Raw genomic sequence first — 23,885 nt, forward strand, 5'->3', positions numbered from 1 at the left:
AATTCAGAGATGAACTGGGCTACTTGGGAATCAGTCTCTGGAGTTAGGTTGTTGACAACAATTTTTAGCCTTTTTCCTTTAAACCTGGGATTCTCAACCTCCAGGCCATGGACAGATACCTCCTATCAGATAAGCAGTGGCATTAGATTAGAAATAAGTATGCAATAAATATAATGCACTTGAATCATCCCCAAACCATCTCTTCCACCCTCCTTTTGTGGAAGAATTTTCTTCTATGAAACCAGTCCCTGGTGCCAAAAAGGTTGGGGACCACTGCTTTAAACATAAAAAATTCATAAACCTCATGGTAATGCAAGTCAAAACGGTTGGGGAAAAGTCACTCATAATTTCATCACCCTAACAAATGAACTGGCAACCCACTCCAGTACTCTTGCCTGGACAACCCCATGGATGGAGGAGCATGATAGGCTACTGTCCATGGGGTCGCAAAGAGTCAGACACAACGGAGCGCCTTCACTCACTCACTCACTCAACAAATGAACCATATTCATTTTTACATGTTTAGTCCATATGTCTTTTAATGGTTTGATGCATACCCTTGAAATTACAAATTGGCAACACAAATATAGATTGCTTTTGAGCTGTGAGAGATGCTTGCATAGCATTTGAAGGGTAACACCACACAAGCGGTTTCATTGTCTTTAAAAACTCTTCTGACACTTATAAAAACATTAAAAAAAAACCATAATCTGGAGCTTCCCTGGTGGCTCAGTAGTAAAGACTCCACCTGCCAATGCAGAAAATGCAGGTTCCATCCCTGGTCCGGGAAGATTCCACACGCTGTGGGGCAAATAACCCCGTGTGCCACAATTATTGAGCCTGTGCTCTAGAGCTTGGGAGCTGCAGCTACTGAGCCTATATGCCTCAACTCCTGAGGCCACACACCCTAGCGTCATTCTCTGCAACATGAAAAGCCACTCCAATGAGAAGTCTGTGCACTCATTGCACTTCAACTAGAGTATAGGTCCTGTTGCCCGCAACTAGAGAAAAGCCTGAACAGCAATGAAGACCCACCACAGCTAAAATGAATAAATAATTTTTAAAATGTGCTTATTAAAAGAAACATAATCTGTATACACATCTCCTGTTGGAGATTACAGTCTCAGAGAACAAATGAAGATCATGGTTTGTTCACTACTGTATACCTTGTACGTAAAGGACAATCTCTGTTGGAAAAGTGAATGAGATTGATAAAGATGGGCGTCTGACTACTGGACACTGAGACCAAGAGGGAAAGGAAAGTAAACTATTCTCCAAGCTTCTCTCTGACTTGACTAGTGACAGTCTTGCATGAGAAGGTGTATAAAGGGGTAGATAGAGGACACCACCAGGAATTTACTCAGTGTAACTCTCTGGAGTCCTTGTCCACTTTTGGCCACCTAAGGCTCTCATCTCCACTTATCTAGAGACCAGAGGGGAAAAGCACTGTGAGAGTTTTGAGAAGCCCTATTCTTTCACAGTAGCCAGAGATTCAAGAAGGTCTATAGCAGACCACAGTAACAGGCAGGTCCACAAGAGGTGCCCTACGGAGCACCCCGTGCAGTTAGGAGTCTGAGGACATGAGGTAATTTGGAGACAGCCAGCTGTTAAATATTAGCAGCACACCACTGAATAGAGGCCTGCGCTGGGACAAAGAGCCCTGTGGAGACATCATGACTGAAAGCAAATGGACAAAACCATCAACTCCACCGGTGGTGACAGCGCAATACCTTAAATTGCCAGAGAGGAAGGAAACATGAGCTGAAGCTCATCACCAAGCAATAAGACCAAACTAGTCCTTCCAGAACAGTGACTAAGAAGGATCCTGGACACCCCCTAGACTTCAGGCTCTTCCCCTTACTGCCCCAGCATTCTACAGTTCCTATCACTGAGCCACTATCCTCCCGAAGTCACTGAGCATCTGCCTACCCTCATTACTGAGTCATTCAAGAGACTTTAAAAGCCAGGACTGAGAGACTTTTGATCATTTAATTCATTTTTCATACTATAATTAAAGAACATAGAGCTTGACAAAATCTCCTTGGAAAGTAGGAACATGAATTTACTTATTTAGGCTTAGCTGCAGGGCATGTGGGGAAGAAAGGGGAGGGGTATCTTAATTCCTCTACCAGGGATTGAACCCATGTCCCCCTGTAGCGAAAGCGCTGAGTCTCAACCATCAGATGGCTAGGGAAATTCCAGGAAAATAAGTTTGTTAGAGCTGGCATTTTTGTATCAATATTTACCAAAAAAGGAGAAACGTTTTTTAAAAATGGTGAGAAACACTGTTTTACACTAGAGTATAGATACTTCTATTTTCTGTCCACCTCATAATTATGCTATTCTTGATCTTGATCTGGTATATATTAGACTCTGATTGAGGTGGGATTATATAAATAAACAAATTAACAAAAAATAAATAAGCAGGATGTTATTCTCAGTTCCAAAAAAGTCATCATTAAATTTGGAAATGGTATCTTAGTAATAGTTCTGATAGGGGTGGGCCAAAGTTAAGTGTGTCTATTGCATCCATACTTGGAGTTTTTTAAAATAGTGATTTCACATTTATATAGGGCAATTCTGACCTGGTTACATCAAAGTGACTTTAAAATGTAGCGCTTCAGACCTGTGTCCTAAATGATCTTCTATCTTCACCATTCTACTCCCTCCTCCTTAAAACTTCAGCATAAAGAAGACAGGAGCTTTGCCAATGACAGTGGTCACTAATGTCATTCATAAACAACCATGACCACATGCTTTATACAGGTAGTAGGAGGTAAATAAAGTCTATGCAAATTCTTTTTCTTCATCATATTTTTGGGGGTATGGTAAAAAAAATTCTACCTCTTTATGGTTGAAAATACCCTTTTGCCGGCTGCACAATGTGAAAATACTATAGCATAGAATAGGAACCAGGCAGCAGTTCTACCGTTTGCAGTCAAGTTCCTCATATGCCTGACATGTGGTGGTTTTCTTCTGCAAAAGTAGTAGGTGGTAGAGTAGAAAAACAAGAAGAAAAGAGGGAAGTCAAGAGAGTCATTCATTCAGTTAATATTTATTGAGCCGTACTATATTCCAATTGTTGTTCTAGGCGCTGTTGATAGAAACAAAGCCGGGATCCTTGCAAAGATCCTGCTTTGAGCTTGAGTTCTAACGAGATAGAAATGAATTAAGTTTTATCACAGAGTATGTTGCACATGAGTATGGGGGCTATTGATGCACGATGACAGGCTCACATTGAAGCCTACTGTATGCTTTTTATAGGCATGTTTGGAATTTATTGTAGATATTAATTACATATACCCACCAATGAGAATTCTAATAGCAATTGTGATGTTATGTTAAAATTATTTATTTATTTTTGGGTGTGCTGGGTCTTTGTTGCTGTTCAGGCTTTTCTCTAGCTGTGGAGAATTGAGGTGTGCACTCTCTAGTCGAGGTGTGCGGGCTTCTCGCTGTGGTGGCTTCTCTTGTTGCAGAGTACCAGCCACGTAGCTGTGGCTCCCAGGTCACAGGCTCAGTAGTTGTAGTGCATGGGCTTAGTTGCTCTGCTGCATGTGGGATCTTTCTGGACCAGGGATGGAACCCATGTCTCCTGCATTGGTAGGCAGATTCTTTAGGTATATGTTTGGTTGCTGGCATTCTGGGAGCAGGAAAGGGACATGGCTAGGGCTTCTGTAGTTCAGCATATAGCTTGTTATACAATATACCAGTTTTCAACTCAATGACTTGTCCTTGCCCTGTGTGTGGCTTGGTCTCCCAAGTTCAGAGCCTTTTGGGTTAATTTCTCCAGAGTACGAACTTCCATTCTCCTGTGCAGTAGTGAGTAGAGAGGGGAATATCTATCTGGCTGCTTAGAGTTGGAAGGGGACCTGGGACTAGGGATCCAACCATTTCCCACACTTGTCCACCAATCCCACTAATTTTAAAGTCACATCTTCACTTCTCCTTTTGTGGTACTTGCTACCTCCAAACACTGAGACTTTCAATTTTTAGCTCATTCATCGGAATTCCCCTCTGAAATGCTTAGATTTCAACTCCCTCTGCTCTATTAAGTTAGTTATTACTACATTCACTTTCCATCTTCTGTAAGTTTGTTGAATATTTTTGGTTTCTGTTTCCCCTCCAACTTGTTGTATTTCTTTACTGTTATATTATTGGTGCTTGAGAGGAGGAATAGACGTGTGGTCACTCTGCCATGTCTTTCTTCCTTTATCTAGTTAACTTGATCTTTAATCCCAGGCTTTATGACAGTTAGCATCCCAATAATTGGATGTAGGAATAAAAACTCCCAAGAAAGGTTTAACAGTTGAGCAGGTTGTTGAAGGAGCTTGAGTCATTTTTCAACTGTTTTAATTATTCATTTATTTGGCCGTGCCAAGTCTTAGTTGTGGCACGTAGGATCTCTGACCTTCACTGCTGCTTGTGAGATCCTTAGTTGCGGCATGTGAACTTCTTAGTCGAAGGATGTGGGATCTATTTCCCTGACCAGGGATTGAACCCAGAACTCCTGCACCGGGAGCACGGAGTATAGACCCTGACCACCAGGGAAGTCCTTGAGTCACTTTTTTTCTTCAGTCACTTTTTAGTGAAAGAAACCCTGTGCACACAGGCTCAAGCAAAAGAAGAACTGATTGGCTCATGCCAGTTGGGAGATTCAGGGGGCTGAAAGAACAATTTTGGTCTAAAATAGAAATTCAGAGAAATAATGTATTATATAGAAGGAACATAAGCTCTCTATATCAATTAGTATAAATAAAATAAGTTAATAAATTCAAGAAAAGCAAACATGTCAGCTAGAAGTTTTGGAAGGAGACAAACAAGAAGAGAAACAAGTAGGAACTGCAGAATGTCTATATTTTTGTGAACACAAAGCAAGGGCAGTGAAGAACACAGTGGAAATAAGTCTGGTGTATTTCAAGCTTCACTCAAATTGTGATATGTACGCTCTTTCCCCACAGTAGTTCTAGCAATAGAACGTCCTCTTTATCATAATGACAAAGACCACTTGCACATTAAATAACTAACTGTAGGGCAAAGTCATAGGCAGTCTTGCTAGCTGAACCTTGGGCAACTATCTAGAGAGGAGTTTGGGGAATGATTTGGAGAGAAGTTTCAGAAGTGTTTGACCACAGATACAAGAGTAGTATCATGAAGAAAATAATTTGCTTGTGAAAAGGATTATCTAGACTTGAGAGAGCTTTTGGTACTTCCAACCTGTTATCTTTCTCCCTGACTTTGGTCAAAGTTAATGAAGACAATACATCATGTGCTTGCATGTTCTAATTGTCTCAACAGTTGTTTCATTCACACAAATGAGCTTGAAGGAAATTCAAGGAATCCAGGATTGGGAAATAGTGAGACTTTTTACTCCTGGTGAGCTGGGCAAGGGTGTCCCTGGTGGCTCCGACAGTAAAGAATCTGCCTGCAATGCAGGTGACCCAGGTAAATAAGTCTGGGACTGGAGCAATTGAGCCTACTGCTTCAGAGCAGATGGTAGGACAAAAAAGGAGTTAACATGGAGTGGGCTTTAGATATTACTGGATCCAGGGGCTCAAATGATGTCATCAGGGCTGTTTCCCTACCTCCTAGTTCTGCTTATCTCTTGCAGTTTCATTCTGGGTTTCTCAAGTTCCAGATGTTTATGCTTCCAGCTTAGCAAATCCAGAAAAGAGAGAAGCCTTTCCCAATAGCTCTGATGAAAAATTCCTGAAGGTGATTCTGATGTTCTGCTGGGTTACCTGTACATCTCTGAAACAAGAAATGACACTCAGGAAATGGGGAACTCTGGTTGGCCTCATCTGGCCACTTGTGCTCTCTTGTGATGATGATCATGTGGCCCTGAAAGTTCAGCCCCAACTAAGATACCTGGATTGAGTTCCTAACAGGAAAGAAGAGCTCTAGTCTAAAGGGAAGGAATCAGACTATTAAAATAAATGACGTCCATTACAGATTCATTCAGTATTTATGGAGTAGAATCTTATCCTGTGTGCTAGCAAGCATGGTCCCCAACAGAGATTATATCATTTGATATAAAACATTCCAAGCTTTTAGAATAAACATGGAATTGACTTGTAAAGCAATGCTTAAAATTCTCCAAGCCAGGCTTCAGCAGTATGTGAACTGTGAACTTCCAGATGTTCAAGCTGGTTTTAGAAAAGGCAGAGGAACCAGAGATCAAATTGCCAACAACTGCTGGATCATGGAAAAAGCAAGAGAGTTTCAGAAAAACATCTATTTCTGCTTTAGTGACTATGCCAAAGCCTCTGACTGTGTGGATCACAATAAACTGTGGAAAATTCTGAAAGAGATGGGAATACCAGACCACCTGACCTGCCTCTTGAGAAACGTGTATGCAGGTCAGGAAGCAACAGTTAGAACTGGACATGGAACAGCAGACTGGTTCCAAATCGGGAAAGGAGTACATTAAGGCTGTATATTGTCACCCTGCTTATTTAACTTATATGCAGAGTACATCATGAGAAACGATGGGCTGGAGGAAGCACAAGCTGGAATCAAGATTGCTGGGAGAAATATCAATAACCTCAGATATGCAGATGACACCACCCTTATGGCAGAAAGTGAAGAGGAACTTAAAAGCCTCTTGATGAAAGTGAAAGTGGAGAGTGAAAAAGTTGGCTTAAAGCTCAACATTCAGAAAATGAAGATCATGGCATCTGGTCCCATCACTTCATGGGAAATAGATGGGGAAACAGTGGAAACAGTGGCTGACTTTATTTTTTTGGGCTCCAAAATCACTGCAGATGGTGATTGCAGCCATGAAATTAAAAGACGCTTACTCCTTGGAAGGAAAGTTATGACCAACCTACATAGCATATTCAAAAGCAGAGACATTACTTTGCCAACAAAGGTCCATCTAGTCAAGGCTATGGTTTTTCCAGTGGTCATGTATGGATGTGAGAGTTGGATTATAAAGAAAGCTGGGCACCGAAGAATTGATGTTTTGAACTGTGGTGTTGGAGAAGACTCTTGAGAGTCCCTTGGACTGCAAGGACATCCAACCACTCCATCCTAAAGATCAGTCCTGGGTGTTCATTGGAAGGACTGATGTTGAAGCTGAAACTCCAGTACTTTGGCCACCTGATGTGAAGAGTTGAGTCATTTGAAAAGACCCTGATGCTGGGAAAGACTGAGGACAGGAGAGGAAGGGGACGACAGAGGATGAGATGTTGGATGGCATCATCAACTCGATGGACATGGATTTGGGTGGACTCTGGAAGTTGGTGATGGACAGGGAGGCCTGGCATGCTGTGGTTCATGGCGTTGCAAAGAGTTGGACATGACTGAGCAACTGAACTGAACTGAAGAAATAATTAAGTAAAATTTAATTTAGTGTACATAGTGTACATAGTACCTGTAGAAAGGTTGCTATTACAGCCTCATTTATTAGGCTTCATAAATATGAGCTTAAAAAATTGGTAGCTGTGAACATGGAGCCATGGCAGTGGTTAACAGAGGAGGAATAATTTTAGAGTAGATGATATGCCCCTATTGACTTCTTAACACCCAGCCTTCTCCAACCTAGTCTTCATCTCAATGCTCTTCTTATCAAGTTTTTAATCCAATTTTTTCCTGCCTGAAAAAGAATATAATGGTTCCATGTATGTAAATTATACCTAAAAATGCTTACTTACAAGAAAAAAAGAATTTTACCTATGAGAAAATAGTCAACTTTTTGAAATATCTATTTTATAAAGTGAGGAATACCTAACAAATATAAAACTGGAACTGCAAGATATTTTTTGTTAATCAGATATAGTCTGAATGTTCTCACACCTATTAGCCTATGGGAACCAAAAGAGTCACATCAATAATAAACACATACCCAAAAGACTTCAATAACTTCCTCTCTCAAAATCTTCACCAGTTAATCTGGGAGTTTTGACTGGGTATTTTGCACGCACTTAGGAACAAACTTGCTCATGTTCCTGTCTTGGTCTAATCTCCTGGTGGAAGTCCCTTGTTCAAAATCTGTTTGAAGGAGTCACCAACCCTGTTACTGGAACTCACCAGATAAATTCTGCTTTTTGTCTGCTGAATTCCACACAGCACTTACTGTACTTGCTTTGCTCCACTCATTCAGAAATGAAGACGATATCCCCAGCCCACTCTGTTCTTTGTTACTTGGGTCTGACAGATTCTTGTTCACAATCTGCTCTCTTTTCCTTTCTTCCTCAGTTTTCAAATCACTCAAACCGCCAGTCAACACCTATGTTTGTTTACAGATTCAAATATATGCCCCAGAACCATCATTCTCTTTGCCAAAGCGGAGGTCCACTGGATCACCTGCTTTTCAGATAGAGTGATTTTCAGAATAATGTCATTGAGACTTCCAAAATTAGCTTTTAATCATCCCGTACTAATGGAGCAGGGAACAGAATGGCTATGTACATGATGACAATGGTTTTATTCTTTCCTAATCCTACAGTGGCTGAATAGCCTACACTCTTTGTTCTGTCTTCTATACTGGCCGTGCTGCTCAGCACATATTCATAAACAGAAGTTCTATTTCTTATGCTCATTTCCATTAAATGACAGAATGAACGCTGTAAGTTCGGTTCATTTCAGGTGCTCAGTCATGTCCAACTCTTTGCAATCTCATGGACTGCATCATGCCAGGCTTCTCTGTCCATCACCAACTACCGGAGCTTGCTCAAACTCATGTCCATCAAACTCATGACCATCAAGTCGGTGATGCCATCTATCATTGATGGTGAGTCGGTGATGCCACCCATCTCATCCTCTTCTCCTCCTGCCTTCAATCTTTCCCAGCATCAGGGTTTTTTCAAATGAGTCAGCTCTTCACATCAGGTGGCCAAAGTATTGGAGTTTCAGCTTTAGCATCAGTCCTTCCAATGAATATTCAGGACTGATTTCCTTTAGGATTGAATGGTTGCATCTCCTTGCAGTCCAAGGGACTCTCAAGAGTCTTCTCCAACACCACAGTTCAAAAGCATCAATTCTTGGGCACTCAGCCTTCTTTATGGTCCAACTCTCACATCCATATGTGACTACTTGAAAAACCATAGCTTTGACTATATAGATCTTTGGCAGCAGGGTGACGTCTCTGCTTTTTAATATGTTGTCTATGTTTGTCATAGCTTTTCTTCCAAGGAGCAAGCATCTTTTATTTTCATGACTGCAGTCACCATCTGCAATAATTTCAGAGCCCAAGAAAATAAAGTCTGTTATTGTTTCCATTGTTTCCCCATTTATTCTGCAACTGTTAAATGCTATAACTCCTAATACTTTTTTTTTTTTAACAAAATTGGGCATTGTCAAAATGTTTTCAGTAACTTTCTCATTGAAGTCAAACATACATTAAGTTCTTACTCAAATCCAGTGATGGAGATTGGTGATGGAATAATTCTGAATTCACTTTTTTATTGTATGAAGTTCCTTTCCTTTGAAATTGTGGCAACTCTGAATGCCGACTAAGTCAAGAAGCATTCTGCAGAGTAAGAATCACATCCAGTATTAATGAGTCATTCTGTCCTTCTTCCTCATCTGAATCACATATCAATTTGGTTTTATGAGTTTTTAAAAAATGATTTTGTAACCATCTAAATAAAGTTTCTTTTGATGATATGCTTATAGGGGGGAGATAAACATTATTTCTAATAGTGAAATGTATCAATATAATAATCTTTAAAGATTTAAATTCCTTAGAAGATTTTATAAATCATAACAGTCCTTAATTTTAACACTCAATATTTTCATTTCAAAAATATTAAAGAGAATGTTTAAAAGCTTCAAAAACTTCATCATCCTATTAAAAATGTCTTTAAAAATCTTCCAAATTTCCTTCCAGCTTTGTCTCTATGTGCATATATTTTACATAACTGTGATCACAGAAATATGTACTATATATGTTGTTCATCTAATAAGGATTCTCAACAAGAGGTGATTCCCACTCCCCCTGGGAGACAGTTGGGAATGTCTGGAGACAGTTTTGATTGTCTTTACTAGGGGCAGGAGTGCACTACTGGCATCTCATGGGTAGAAGCCAGGGATGCTGCTAAACATACTACAAAGTATAGGCCCCTCTCAAAAGAATGAACAAGCCAGGCCAAAATGTCAATAGTCCCAAGATTAAGAAACCCTTGTACATACATGCACATTTGTATTATGCATTTCAAAACTGTTAAATAATACACCCTTTTTTGTAACAAGATTCTTAGTTATTCCTCATTTTATCTATTTGACAATCATAATTTATGTAAATGATTCCCCACTCTCAGATATAGATAATGTGAGCACCTTCATGTACATAGCTTTTAAATTTGTTTGGATTAAACTTAAATTATTATGAGTAAAATTACTTTGATAAATGGTATTATTTTATGGCTCAAACTTGGTATAGGGACCTTATAAACATTAACTTAGCAAAACACATTCATTATTAATAGCTTATTAAAGAGAATTAAAGTTTGCCTTTAATTACAATTTCTAATGCTCTGATTTTGTAAGTGGGATGTAATGGTGCTGGGTGAGGATTTTATCTGACAGTTTTAGCTTTTGAATAGGCAATGTGATTTCAGAAGCAGAGGATTTCTCTTTCCCCATATTATCTTCCTCACTGTTTTATGAAATATCACTTAAGTCCATGGGAGTAAAAGATAACCATGTGCCTTAGCCTTCTCTAAAATATAAGTACTAGGACTTCTCTCATGGTTCAGTGGTTAATACTCCACGCTTCCAATGCAGGGTTTCAATCCTTGGTCAGGGATCTAAGATCCCACATGCCACATGTTGGTCAAAAAAAAAAGAAACACACACCTATATATATACATGGATCCAGAGAGAGCTGTGATGGGGTCTTATTCATCTTCGTATCTTTAGTGCCCACCACAACATCAGGTTGAAAATGTACATTATTATAAACATTCGTTGAATGGACAGAGAGGGGTAACAGTAGTAACACACGAAGTGATTAACTGAATATGTCTGACTTTATTGGGGCTGATGATAGCATAGAAAGGTTGGTGTTCCCATAAAACCATTAGCATTCATGTTATGATTAGTTCTTATAGTTATCATTATACTTAATGATTTAAGAATTGTTGCCCTTGCTATCAGACTCTGCTAGAAATATCTGCTAAGGTTGGTGGTAGAAGCCAACATATTAAAGATCTGGGAACAAATACATTCCTCCTCCTCTTGGCCAGGATGAAAAAGCACTCTCTAGCAAGATAACATTGGTTTTTGTTTAGCAGGGACACAAAGGCATTAAAAATTAATTAACTGATTGATGAATTTTTAATAACTAGGGAATACATATACACAGCACAGAAGCTGAAAAGTATAAAAGAATGTATAAAATATTTTTTCAAACTGGGATTTCCAGCAATCCAGTTTCCCTCCCTGGAGGGTTTAACATGGATATGCTAGGTTTAGTCTAGAAACTGCCATAAACAACAGGTCACCAAATAAAGCACACAAGCAAAATAGGAGTTTGCCTCTGTAATGTAACAGTCTGTAAGTACACGGGGGTGGCGCTGCTCTACAAAAACCATTCCAGGACAAGGTGCCTTTAATTTGCTATTCTGCTTTTTTAGTGTTGTGCATGGCTAAAGCTAACTTGGCAGCACATCTGTACTCCAGCCATATAGGAAAAAGAAAGAAAGGTCATGAAAGTCAAACAATTTCTTTTTAAACCAATGGTGCAGAAGTTGCACCATCATTTCTACTTATATTCCACTGTAAGAATTTTCTCATGTGGCCATGTTTAGCTACAAGGGAGGCTGGGAAATGAAGTCTTTAGCTGGGTGGCTGTATGCCTAGCTGAAAATGCAGAAGAGAACTGAATTTGTAGTTATGAGTGTCTATAAATAAGCATTCTTTCCAAATGTGGCAATGATATCAACTGGATTATGAATCACTGAATCTGTCCCACTAGTGAACTATGAAGTCTGGCATGTCAGAACTTGATCCCTCTAAAATACTAGGAGATAAACAGCAATCAATAAATACTTGATGATTCAATCCATTTCATTTGTAGATTGTTTTCTTTAACCCATTCTTCTCTTTCTTGTTTGAATCTCTAAGACTGTTGTTCAGTTGCCCAGTCAGGTCCGACTCTTTGCAACCCCATGCACTGCAGCACGCCAGGCTTCCCTGTCCTTCACTATTTCCCAGAGTTTGCTCAAACTCACGTCCATTGAGTCAGTGATGCCATCCAATCATCTCATCCTCTGTTGTCCCTTCTCCTCCTACTTTCAGTCTTTCCCAGCATCAGGGGCTTTTCCAGTGAGTCAGCTCTTTACATAAGGTGGCTGAAGTATTAGACCTTCAAGGGCATGATAATCTAGAGGTCACTGGCAAGCCAACATTCCTTCTCCACTACAACACCTGGCAGAGTTAGTCTTTTCAAGTTGTGAAGTAGGGGAAATTTGTCTTTGGCAATCTTAGCTTTCTTTGCCCTTCTTCCCTGGGCATACAACACCCAAGGTGCCCTGACCATTCAGAACCCCACACCATGGTACATACAAGACAGCTTTCCATGTAAGGTCATGATTATAAAATTCCCTCCTTTGCTCACCCAGAAATTACCCCTTTATTACTCCATCTCTAGCTGGTTGATAGGTTTGAGAAATGGGGTATAAAAGGGTTGTTTAAGGAGTAGTTGAAATGTTACCACTTTTGAAAAGAACTCAATCTGATTAGGTAGAATGGTTGCCTTACCTAGTTTAAAATGACTAGAGTTTGTCTTACTGTTTGCAGGACAAAACCAAAAAAAAAAAAAAAATAAAAACCTCAAACAACCTCCCCCCAAAACCACAAAGACAAAATCCCCAAACATATAAAATGTTTTAGTTATAGATTACACATTGGAATTTGTGGAGAAACCATTTTTGAAAATTTTCACTTCTTTTCTGCAAAAAGCATTGTACTATGGAAATAGTCAAGCAGATTGATTTTCTTCTCCCTTCCTATGGTCATTTTGGTGTCATTGGCAGAACAGCTGAGACCATCTTAAAACTGGTTTTGGACAAAGATAACTTGCTATATTAATATATTCTTTTCTCACTGTAAACATTACAAAATGTAAATCAACTATACTTCAATAAAAAAGAAAAATCTTTATTATAAGAGTTGATCTGGTGATACATAAGTTGATTATTGTTATTTTTAGTTTTATTAATTTGTTGAAAGAATATTTAATATTTAAAAAATTACCTGTGACTCAGGTTCCAAAATGAGCATACATATTGGTCAATAATTGACCAAGATTCAATAATGGAAATGTTTATTCAAGCATTTATCCAAATGCTTCCCACATCACAGTATCAGTTCAGTTGCTCAGTCGTGTCTGACTCTGAGACCCCATGAATCGCAGCACACCAGGCCTCCCTGTCCATCACCAACTCCCGGAGTTCACTCAAACTCATGTCCATCGAGTCGGTGATGCCATCCAGCCATCTCATCCTCTGTCGTCCCCTTCTCCTCCTGCCCCCAATCCCTCCCAGCATCAGGGTCTTTTCAAATGAGTCAACTCTTCGCATGAGGTGGCCAAAGTATTGGAGTTTCAGCTTCAGCATCAGTCCTTCCAATGAACACCCAGGACTGATCTCCTTTAGAATGGACTGGTTGGATCTCCTTGCAGTCCAAGGGACTCTCAAGAGTCTTCTCCAACACCACAGTTCAAAAGCATCAATTCTTCAGCACTCAGCTTTCTTCCCAGTCCAACTCTCACATCCATACATGACCACTGGAAAAACCATAGCCTTGACTAGATGGACCTTTGCTGGCATACTAATGTCTCTGCTTTTGAATATGCTATCTAGGTTGGTCATAACTTTCCTTCCAAGGAGTAAGCATCTTTAATTTCATGGCTGCAGTCACCATCTTCAGTGATTTTGGAGCCCAAAAAATAAAGTCTGACACTGTTTCCACTGTTTCCCCATCTATTTCCCATGAAGTGATGGGACCAGATGCCATGATCTTCGTTTTCTGAATGTTGAGCTTTAAGCCAACTTTTTCACTCTTCACTTTCACTTTCATCAAGAGGCTTTTTAGTTCCTCTTCACTTTCTGCCATAAGGGTGGTATCATCTGCATATCTGAGGTTATTGATATTTCTCCCAGCAATCTTGATTCCAGCTTGTGCTTCTTCCAGCCCATCGTTTCTCATGATGTACTCTGCATATAAGTTAAATAAGCAGGGTGACAATATACAGCCTTGACGTACTCCTTTTCCTATTTGGAACCAGTCTGTTGTTCCATGTCCAGTTCTAACTGTTGCTTCCTGACCTGCACACAAATTTCTCAAGAGGCAGGTCAGGTGGTCTGGTATTCCCATCTCTTTCAGAATTTCCCACAGTTGATTGTGATCCACACAGTCAAAGGCTTTGGCATAGTCACTAAAGCAGACATAGATGTTTTTCTGGAACTCTCTTGCTTTTTCGATGATCCAGCAGATGTTGGCAATTTGAATTCTGGTTCCTCTGCCTTTTCTAAAACCAGCTTGAACATCTGGAAGTTCACGGTTCACATACTGCTGAAGCCTGGCTTGGAGAATTTTGAACATTATAGGTAGAAAGTATTAATATGTGTATTGCACAGTGATGTAAAGTAGAGCCATCTAACCTGGAGGCTCTGCCTGCACATAGCCTAACCTAACTGCCCCAGGGATTGAAGGGAATCATCTCAGCATACTCCATTCAATGGGCAACCTGGTTGGAGAGGGCTGATAAAATGCTATTCAAAATGCAGTCTTCACATCAGCAACAGCAGCATCACCTGGGAGCTTGTTAGAAATGCAGAATCACAGCGCTATCGAAATTTACTGAATCAGAATCTGCATTATTATAAGATTCCCAGGTGATTTACGTGTACATTAAACTTTGAGAGCACTGATCTAGAAAACAGTGGATAATATTACTAGACAGCTGGGAGGCAAAATAGATAATCATTAACATGCTTTTTACCTTTCAAGAAGTTGTGCTAAAATGGCCTGCCTGGGATCTGAGATTTGATCTTGTAACTTTTCTGGCAGCATGGAGCTCTCTCTGTGCTACTGCTACTGCTAAGTCACGTCAGTCGTGTCCGACTCTGTGCGACCCCATAGATGGCAGCCCACCAGGCTCCTCCGTCCCTGGGATTCTCCAGGCAAGAACACTGGAGTGGGTTGCCATTTCCTTCTCCAATGCATGAAAGTGGAAAGTGAAAGAGAAGTCACTCAGTCGTGTCCAACTCCTAGTGACCCCATGGACTGCAGCCTATCAGGCTCCTCCATCCATGGGGTTTTCCAGGCAAGAGTACTGGAGTGGGGTGCCATTGCCTTCTCTGAGCTCTCTCTCTATATACAAAGTATATATAGAGAGAGAGTATTATTTATATATATATATATATATATATATATATATATTCCGTATTCTGTGAAATGTGCAGCACAAAATGTATGGTCTACTTAAACCAAATATTCATTTGAGTATGGAAGATAAACAGGCTTGCACCTAACAGTCATCTCCTTCAAGCTTCAAGTATGCTTCCTGTATGGCAGAGGACTGTTAGGCCAGGATCACATTCTCTAGACTCTGTTGCAGCGCTTATATTATGGAAGTATGTAGGTTTCAACAAACGCTTCTATGTAAGATTTGGAAAGCTGTTTCTCTGATAGGTACAGATGTGGAGGCAACTTTTTCTTCTGTAGCAGAGTTACAGAGGTGTCATTGTTCAGTCATTAGTTTTGTGAACGTCAGGAAGCATGGGTGGTGCGTCCATTTTGCTGGTTCAGATTGCAGGTGGTATAGTGTGATTCTGGAGCTCACTGAGGAAGTGGCAGCTTCTTGATTCTGGTAGCTTCCAGACAGTGGCCGCAGTCCCGTAGTTCTGAAGATGTCAAGCTTCTCAAAAAGGAGGAGCATAGCTCTTTTGGTGTTAGCTCTGAGGTGTAGTTTTGAGAATTGGTCCCTAATATGAAGTCTCTGGGGTTGCAGAGAGTCGGAGACGACTGAAGTGACTTAGCAGCATGACCAATTATTCTTTTCAAGTGTATTACTAACTGGAGTGTATTCTGTTCTCTGCAGCCTAACTTTGACTGATATAATCTGCTCAATTTGTTTTTAGGACCAAGCATTTTTCATTGATTTAGCAAATATTTATTGAACGCCTTCTCTGAAACAAGTGTTGAGACATATTTTTCAGATGTGTCAAACAATAGTTTTAGATCACACAAATTATATGTTGTTTTATTTTTTTATATGTTTTTATATGTTGTTTTAAAAATTATATTTCCAGCAAAGTAGGTCCATCTAAATAGAACAGAAAAATTAAAAGTTCCACTTCCAATCTAATCACCACAGATAGTTCATTTGTCCTCATTGGTATAATGAAAAGATTATGGGAATTTACAGACAAAAGATTAGTCTTTCTGAACTTCATCTGACAAATGGAGGCAGTAAGGACCTGTCCTACCTCATAAGGTTTCCGTGAGAATCAAATGATGCCAAGTATGTGAAACTGCTTTATACACAGTAAAGTGCTACACAGTGCTGGTTATTTATAATTAGTTATAATAATTTTATCCTACAAAGTTTTCAACATTGGATGCTTATGATAGCACCTTTAAAGAAAACTTTTTTTGTTTGCCTAATTCTCAATTCAGTACAAATCCTGATTTTCATATAAAGGTATTCTGAAAGATAAATCATAGAGTGACTACTCATTTTGGGAGAGGAATTTTCTACTTTTGAAAAATATCCACAAGAGGAAACCTTTTACTAAATATGCCTCTCTCACATTTAATAAAATTGTTGCTTTACATATTTAAATAATACACATCTTGGTACATTCAATGCACACAATAAGCTAATTATTTAGTTGTTTGAAAAACAATTATATCTTACAAATGATCTCATTTCAAATATGGGTGAGGAGCACACCAAATTATAAATCAGTCTTTAAGACACCTGCATAGTCAAGTTCACATGCTTTATGTTTTTTTTTTCATGAGTTATGTGAAAGAGAAGCTTGATTTAGATCAAGAAATGTCTAGTTAGTGCCTCCTACATACCAGGTAACGTTTTAGGTTTTAAAGACACAAAGATGAAAAAGACACAGTCATCTTCTATGTTATACTTCAGTCCAGTATTATCCAAAGCTGCAGCCAATTGTACTTGTGGCCATTGATCATTTAAGTATGGCTGGTATGACTCAGAAACTGAACTTTACATTTTATCTATTTAAATTAAATAGCCGTTTGTCACTAGTGACCACTGTATTGGACAGCACAGGTCTAGGCCAAACCCAACAGCTGACCTGTGGTTCTTGAGGATGTGGTGCTGGGAGGATGAAGTATGGGCAAGATCCCTTTCTTTTGTCTTAAAATAAAGGTGGTTTATTAATTTTCTGGTCTTATAGGTGGCGGTGGGGAAAGTGATGCAACGGTTTGGAAGAATAAACAGCAACAAGAGAAGTAGTTATACAATTCTGTTTAAAATCTGTTCTTTTGATTAAAATGTCCCCTAACATGTGACTGCAGCCATGAAATTAAAAGACGCTTACTCCTTGGAAAAAAAGCTATGACAAACCTAGATGGCATATTATAAAGCAGAAACATCACTTTGGTGACAAAGGTCTGTATAGTCAAAGCTATGGTTTTTCCAGTAGTCATGTTTGGATGTAAGAGCTGGACATTAAAGAAGGCTTAGCGCCAAAGAACTGATGCTTTTGAATTGTGGTGCTGGAGAAGACTCCTGAGAGTCCCTTGGCCAGCAAGGAGATCAAACCAGTCGATTCTAAAAGAAATCAACCCTGAATATTCACTGGAAGTGCTGATGCTGAAGCTCCAATACTTTGGCCACCTGATATAAAGAGCTGATACACTGGAAAAGATTCTGATGCTGGGCAAGATTGACGGCAGGAGGAGAAGAGGGCAACAGAGGATGAGATGGTTGGGTGGCATCACTGACTCAATGGACATGACTTTGAGCAAATTCCAGGAGATAGTGAAGGACAGGAAAGCCTGGCGTGCTGCAGTCTATCACGGTCACATAAGAGTCAGACACTACTTAGCGACTGAACAATGTTTAGAATGAAAGACGTTGCCAGGCCAAGAAAGCTAGACAGCAAAGGTCAAAACACTGAGGTCTAAAAAGTCTAGGGACATCCCTGGTGGTCACATGCTTAAGACTTCGAGCTACCATTGCAGGGTGCATGGATTCAATCCCTGGTTGGGGAACTAAAGTCCCACGTGCCACACGGGGAGGTCAAAAACAATTAAACAAACAAACAAACCCTAGTTTATGTGTTATTGTTAGCATTCCTTGTCATTTTACATTGGCCATCAAAGATCAGAAAAGGATGAGGTTAATAGCAAATTCCTTATGAAAAACTTCCTTGATGGGGTGGGGTGGGCCATATCCAAGATAATTTTTCACTCAAATTTAAAAAGAACCGAGAGCTCATATTTAACAAAAAGGTATTGCATGCTACGGATCACTAATTATTGGGGTGATCTGTAGCACTTAATACCATTTTGTTAAATGTTAACAGCTACTGGTTAAATTTTTAAAAATTCATTTAAATTGAAGAATAATTGCTTTACCATATTGTGTGGTTTTCTGCCATACATCAACATGAATCAGTCATAGGTATACATATGTCCACTCTCTCAAAAATATGGAATGCTTCATGAATTTGCATGTTGTCCTTGCATAGGGCTCTTAATCTTCTCTGTATGGTTCCAATTTTAGTGTATGTGCTGCCGAAGTGAGCACCTGGTTAATTTTGCTTTACCTCTATTTTCATATGCAAGATGAATTTATTTTGATAAATTCTATTTATTCTAAACAGTGAACAGATGTTATGATTTTACTCTATTTATTACAGTTATTTTAAAAGATATCTAAACACTATCAATTCACATGAGTCAGACAGGAAGGTAAAAATAATGTCAATATTGTTGCTAAGACTAGGGGTAAGTGGCTATAACTGATAACAAGAATATGACCTGTCACTGGTCGTATACCACATATCCTTCTAGGGTCAATGTATTCATTTTGCAGATTTGTCCCAAATTACTGGATTTTTTTTTTTTTTTTAAGAGACCAAACACAGTGGCAGCTCCAGCCCAAAGCAGATGTGCCAGGTGAGAGCATCTGAAATAGAATACCATTGTGGTTACACTTGACTGCACAGTTAGGTAATAGTGCTTTGATGCACTTCCTGCAGGGTGCATACTCTTGGAACGGTGGCTTCTTTTTCACCAAAACTAACCAAATGTGGACTGAATTAAAGGGGTTGCTGCTGCTGCTGCTGCTGCTGCTAAGTCGCTTCAGTCGTGTCCAACTCTGTGCGACCCCATAGATGGCAGCCCACCAGGCTCCCCCGTCCCTGGGATTCTCCAGGCAAGAACAATGGAGTGGGTTGCTATTTCCTTCTCCAGAATTAAAGGGGTTAGTTTTGGTAATAGCACCATAGTGCTCATTCTTGGTGATCTTTTACAAGGAAAATAGTATCACAAACAGTATACTCTGGATTTGACAAACTTTCATAGGAACTATTAATAATTGAAATATCTCTGAATGGACTTTGTTTGAAGCTGGATTTCATGTTAACGTGAAAGTGAAAGTCGCTCAGTTGTGTCTGACTCTTTGCGACCCCATGGACTATACAGTCCACGGAATTCTCCACGCCAGAATACTGGAGTGGGTAGCTCTTCCCTTCTCCAGGGGATCTTCCTGACCCAGGAATTGAACTGGGGTCCCCTGCATTGCAGGCAGATTCTTTACTAGCTGAGCTAGTAAATCCCTTCATGTTAAATATGTCTTATTTAAAACACATCCCTAGGGTTCCAATCCTTTGGAAATATTGTTCACAGGTAAGATGAAGGCTTTGATTTTTGCAGAAGCTAAGGCAGGAAACAAAATTTTGTGTATTCAGCAAAACAGCAATATTGGAAATTGAGTTTGGGCATAAAATCTTATCATTTGCATCTCTAGCTGTTCAAAATGATGCATCCATCAGAAAATGGTGAGACTTTATGATTTCTGGGCCTTGTCTATAGAAATTACATTTTAAAATGAACACTAAAACAGTATATTTGTAATTTCCTACAGACGCTAATTGAATTTCCTTATACCAGTGAAAAAAGTGATAATCTATTTATGCCTTCCCAGAATTAGAGGTATAAGCCCTGTTAGAAATTAGTGACTGAATATCATGATAAGTGACTCTAAATTTGATCTGTATGTCTTTGGCAGTAAATAACACTTAAATAATCATTCTTCTTGATGAAAAGTACTGGCTCTGGAATCAGATTCTTGGGTTCCAGTCCTGGCTTTCCAGTTTACTAACTGTGGCTCTAGGGCAGGTCTCTTAACTTCTCCTAGACTTTCTTTAAATGTACCATGGCCACAGTAATAATAATGCCTGTGTTAGGGGGTTTCTGTCAGAATTTACTGACATGACCCTTGTAGTGGTTAGCACAGTATACAGCACGTTATTTAAGTGGCTGCTGTTATTACATGTATGTTAGATGTGCTTTGTGGGGCTTCCCTGGTGACTCAGATGGTAAAGAATCTGCCCGCAATGCTGGAGACCCAGGTTTGATCCTTGGGTCAGGAAAATCCCCTGGAGAAACGAATGGCAACCCACTCCAGTGGGTTTTTGCCCAGAGAATTTCATGGACAGAGGAGCCTGGAGGGCTACAGGCCATGAGGCCACAAAGAGTTAGATACGACTGAGTAATGCTTTAGATGTGCCTTGTAGTCTCTCCTGGGTATGTGCCTTGTTTCCTCAACTTAACTGCAAGCTTTGAGAAGACAAAAACCAGCTCATATAGTTTTCTAGTCTCTTCATCATCCAGCAAAATATCTTATAAATTATATTATACAGGTCAGCAATGAGATTTAAAACTAAAAGGCAATTTGGGGCTAAAGGACCTTGACTATCAGTTTCCTGAGACTGTCCGTGAATCTGTCTCCCACTCTAGGATAACCCTGTAGTTCCCTGTGAGTTGTGTCAATGGGAATTCATGACTGCTGCCTACACCAATCACCAACAGTCAATCCAATCAAGCAATTTGTCAAAGGCCTGAGGCTGTATGCACAAAGTAGTGCAAAAGAAATTGCAGTTGAGTTAAATAACTGATTATTTGCATGAATTACAAACTGTTTCTGAGTTTTAAAGGCATTTCTGGCTAACCGGGAAGTGTGTAATTTCTTTATCTCACCTAAGTTAAATTATGCAGAATATAATTTATGCCTTCCTTCTTTAGCTCTTCTCATGTTTTAGTGACAGGCTAATTAGCATTTTCTGTATCTAAGAACTTACTGTCGCTGAACAACTTATCTGCAATAAGCTCAAAGGTCACTCACAGTGACCTTAAAAACCTACTTCTTTTAAACATGCCTCCTGAATTTTACTTCTCAATCTTTTTAAAAATATTTATTTGGCTGCACCAGATCTTAGTTGTAGCACATGGGATCTTCAATCTTCGTTGTTCATATGTGGGATCTTACAGTTGTGGCATGTGGAATCTAGTTCCCTGACTAGATAGCGAACCCAGGACCCCTACATTGGGAGCGCTGAACCTCAGTCATTGGACCATCAGGGAAATCCCTACCTCTTAAGTCATTTAAATTAACAGTTTGATTTGAGCTGTCCAAAGAAAGAATTAAGTTTAATTCTAGTACATATTGACTCTAACCTACTATAAGTTAAGTAAACCCTGAGTATAATAGCAATGTTCAGCAAGCCTGGGTTTCCTTACCAACTGAGGGGTGTGAGAACTGCATTTTAACCTGGTATAATCCATAGGTGGATTTCCCGGTGGCTCAGACGGTAAAACGTCTACCTACAATGCAGAAGACGCGGGTTCAATCCCTGAGTCAGGAAGATCTCCTGGAGAAGGAAATGGCAACCCACTCCAGTATTCTTGCCTGGAAAATCCCCTGGATGGAGGAACCTGGTAGGCTACAGTCCATGGGGTCCCATCACAGAAAACTAACCAATCTAATCACATGGACTGCAGCCTTGTCTACCTCAATGAAACTATGAGCCATGTCATGTAGGGCCACCCAAGATGGATGGGTTATGGTGGAGAGTTCTGACAAAATGTGGTCCACTGGAGAAGGGAATGGCAAACCACTTCAGTATTCCTGCCTTGAGAACCCCATGAACAGTATGAAAAGGCACAAAGATAGGACACTGAAAGATGAACTCTCCAGGTCAGTAGGTGCCCAATATGCTACTGGAGATCAGTGGAGAAATAACTTCAGAAAGAACGAAGACACGGACCCAAAGCAAAAACAACACCCAGTTGTGGATGTGACTGGTGATAGAGGCAAGGTCCGATGCTGTAAAGAGCAATATTGCATAGGAACCTGGAATGTTAGGTCCATGAATCAAGGCAAATTGAAAGTGATCAAACAGGAGATGGCAAGAGTGAATGTCGACATTTTAGGAATAAGCAAACTAAAATGGACTGAAACGGGTGAATGTAACTCAGATGACCATTATATCTACTAATGTGGGCAAGAATCCCTTAGAAGAAATGGAGTAGCCATCACAGTCAACAAAAGAGTCCAAAACGCAGTACTTGGATGCAGTCTCAAAAACGACAGAATGATCTCTGTTTGTCTCCAAGGCAAACCATTCAATATCACAGTAATCCAAGTCTATGCTCTGACCAGTAATGCTGAAGAAGCTGAAGTTGAACGGTTCTATGAAGACCTACAAGACCTTCTAGAATTAACACCCCAAAAGATGTCCTTTTCATTATAGGGGACTGGAATGCAAAAGTAGGAAGTCAAGAAACATTTGGAGTAACAGGCAAATTTGGCCTTGGAGTACAAAATTAAGCAGGGCAAAGGCTCATAGAAATCTGCCAAGAGAACGCACTGGTCATAGCAAACACCCTCAATACAAGAGAAGACTCTACACATAGACATCACCAGATGGTCAACACCGAAATCAGATTGATTATATTCTTTGCATCCAAAGATGGAGAAGCTCAATACAGTCAGCAAAAACAAGACTGGGAGCTGACTGTGGCTCAGATCACGAACTCCTTATTGCCAAATTCAAACTTAAATTGAAGAAAAGTAGTGAAAGCCACTAGACCATTCAGGTATGACCTAAATCAAATCCCTTACGATAATACAGTGGAAGTGAGAAATAGATTTAAGGGACTAGATCTGATAGAGTGCCTGATGAACTATGGATGGAGATTCGTGACATTGTACAGGAGACAGGAAGCAAGACCATCCCCAAGAAAAAGACATGCAAAAAAGCAAAATGGCTGTCTGAGGAGGCCTTACAAATAGCTGTAAAAAGAAGAGAAGCCCAAACCAAAGGAGAAAAGGAAAGATATATTCATTTGAATGCAGAGTTCCCAAGAATAACAAGAAGAGATAAGAAAGCCTTCCTCAGCGATCAATGCAAAGAAATAGAGGAAAACAATAGAACAGGAAAGACTAGAGATCTCGTCAAGAAAATTAGAGCTACCAAGGGAACATTTCATGCAAAGATGGGCTCGATAACGGACAGAAATGGTATGGACCTAACAGAAGCAGAAGATATTAAGAAGAGGTGGCAAGAATACACAGAAGAACTGTACAAAAAAGATCTTCATGACCCAGATAATCACAGTGGTGTGATCACTCACCCAGAGCCAGACATCCTGGAATGTGAAGTCAAAGGGGCCTTAGGAAGCATCACTACAAACAAAGCTAGAGGAGGTGATGGAATTTGAGCTGAGCTATTTCAAATCTTAAAAGATGATGCTGTGAAAGTGCTGCACTCAATATGCCAGAAAATTTGGAAAACTCAGCAGTGGCCGCAGGACTGGAAAAAGTCAGTTTTCATTCCAATCCCAAAGAAAGGCAATGCCAAAGAATGCTCAAACTACTACACAAT

General features: G+C 39.8%; 1 non-coding gene across 1 annotated transcript; it reads right to left on the reverse strand.

Annotated features, from left to right (window-relative positions):
- Window positions 1–18,638: 18,638 nt before the first annotated feature.
- On the reverse strand, window positions 18,639–18,742 carry LOC147363480 (U6 spliceosomal RNA). Its single transcript, XR_015137541.1, has one exon. It is a non-coding gene; the product is annotated as a U6 spliceosomal RNA (small nuclear RNA).
- Window positions 18,743–23,885: the final 5,143 nt, after the last annotated feature.

The sequence above is a fragment of the Bos grunniens genome, chromosome 11 (assembly GCF_055505025.1).
Source record: "Bos grunniens cultivar Pamir isolate PY7600 chromosome 11, Bosgru_T2T1.0, whole genome shotgun sequence".
NCBI lineage: Eukaryota > Metazoa > Chordata > Mammalia > Artiodactyla > Bovidae > Bos > Bos grunniens.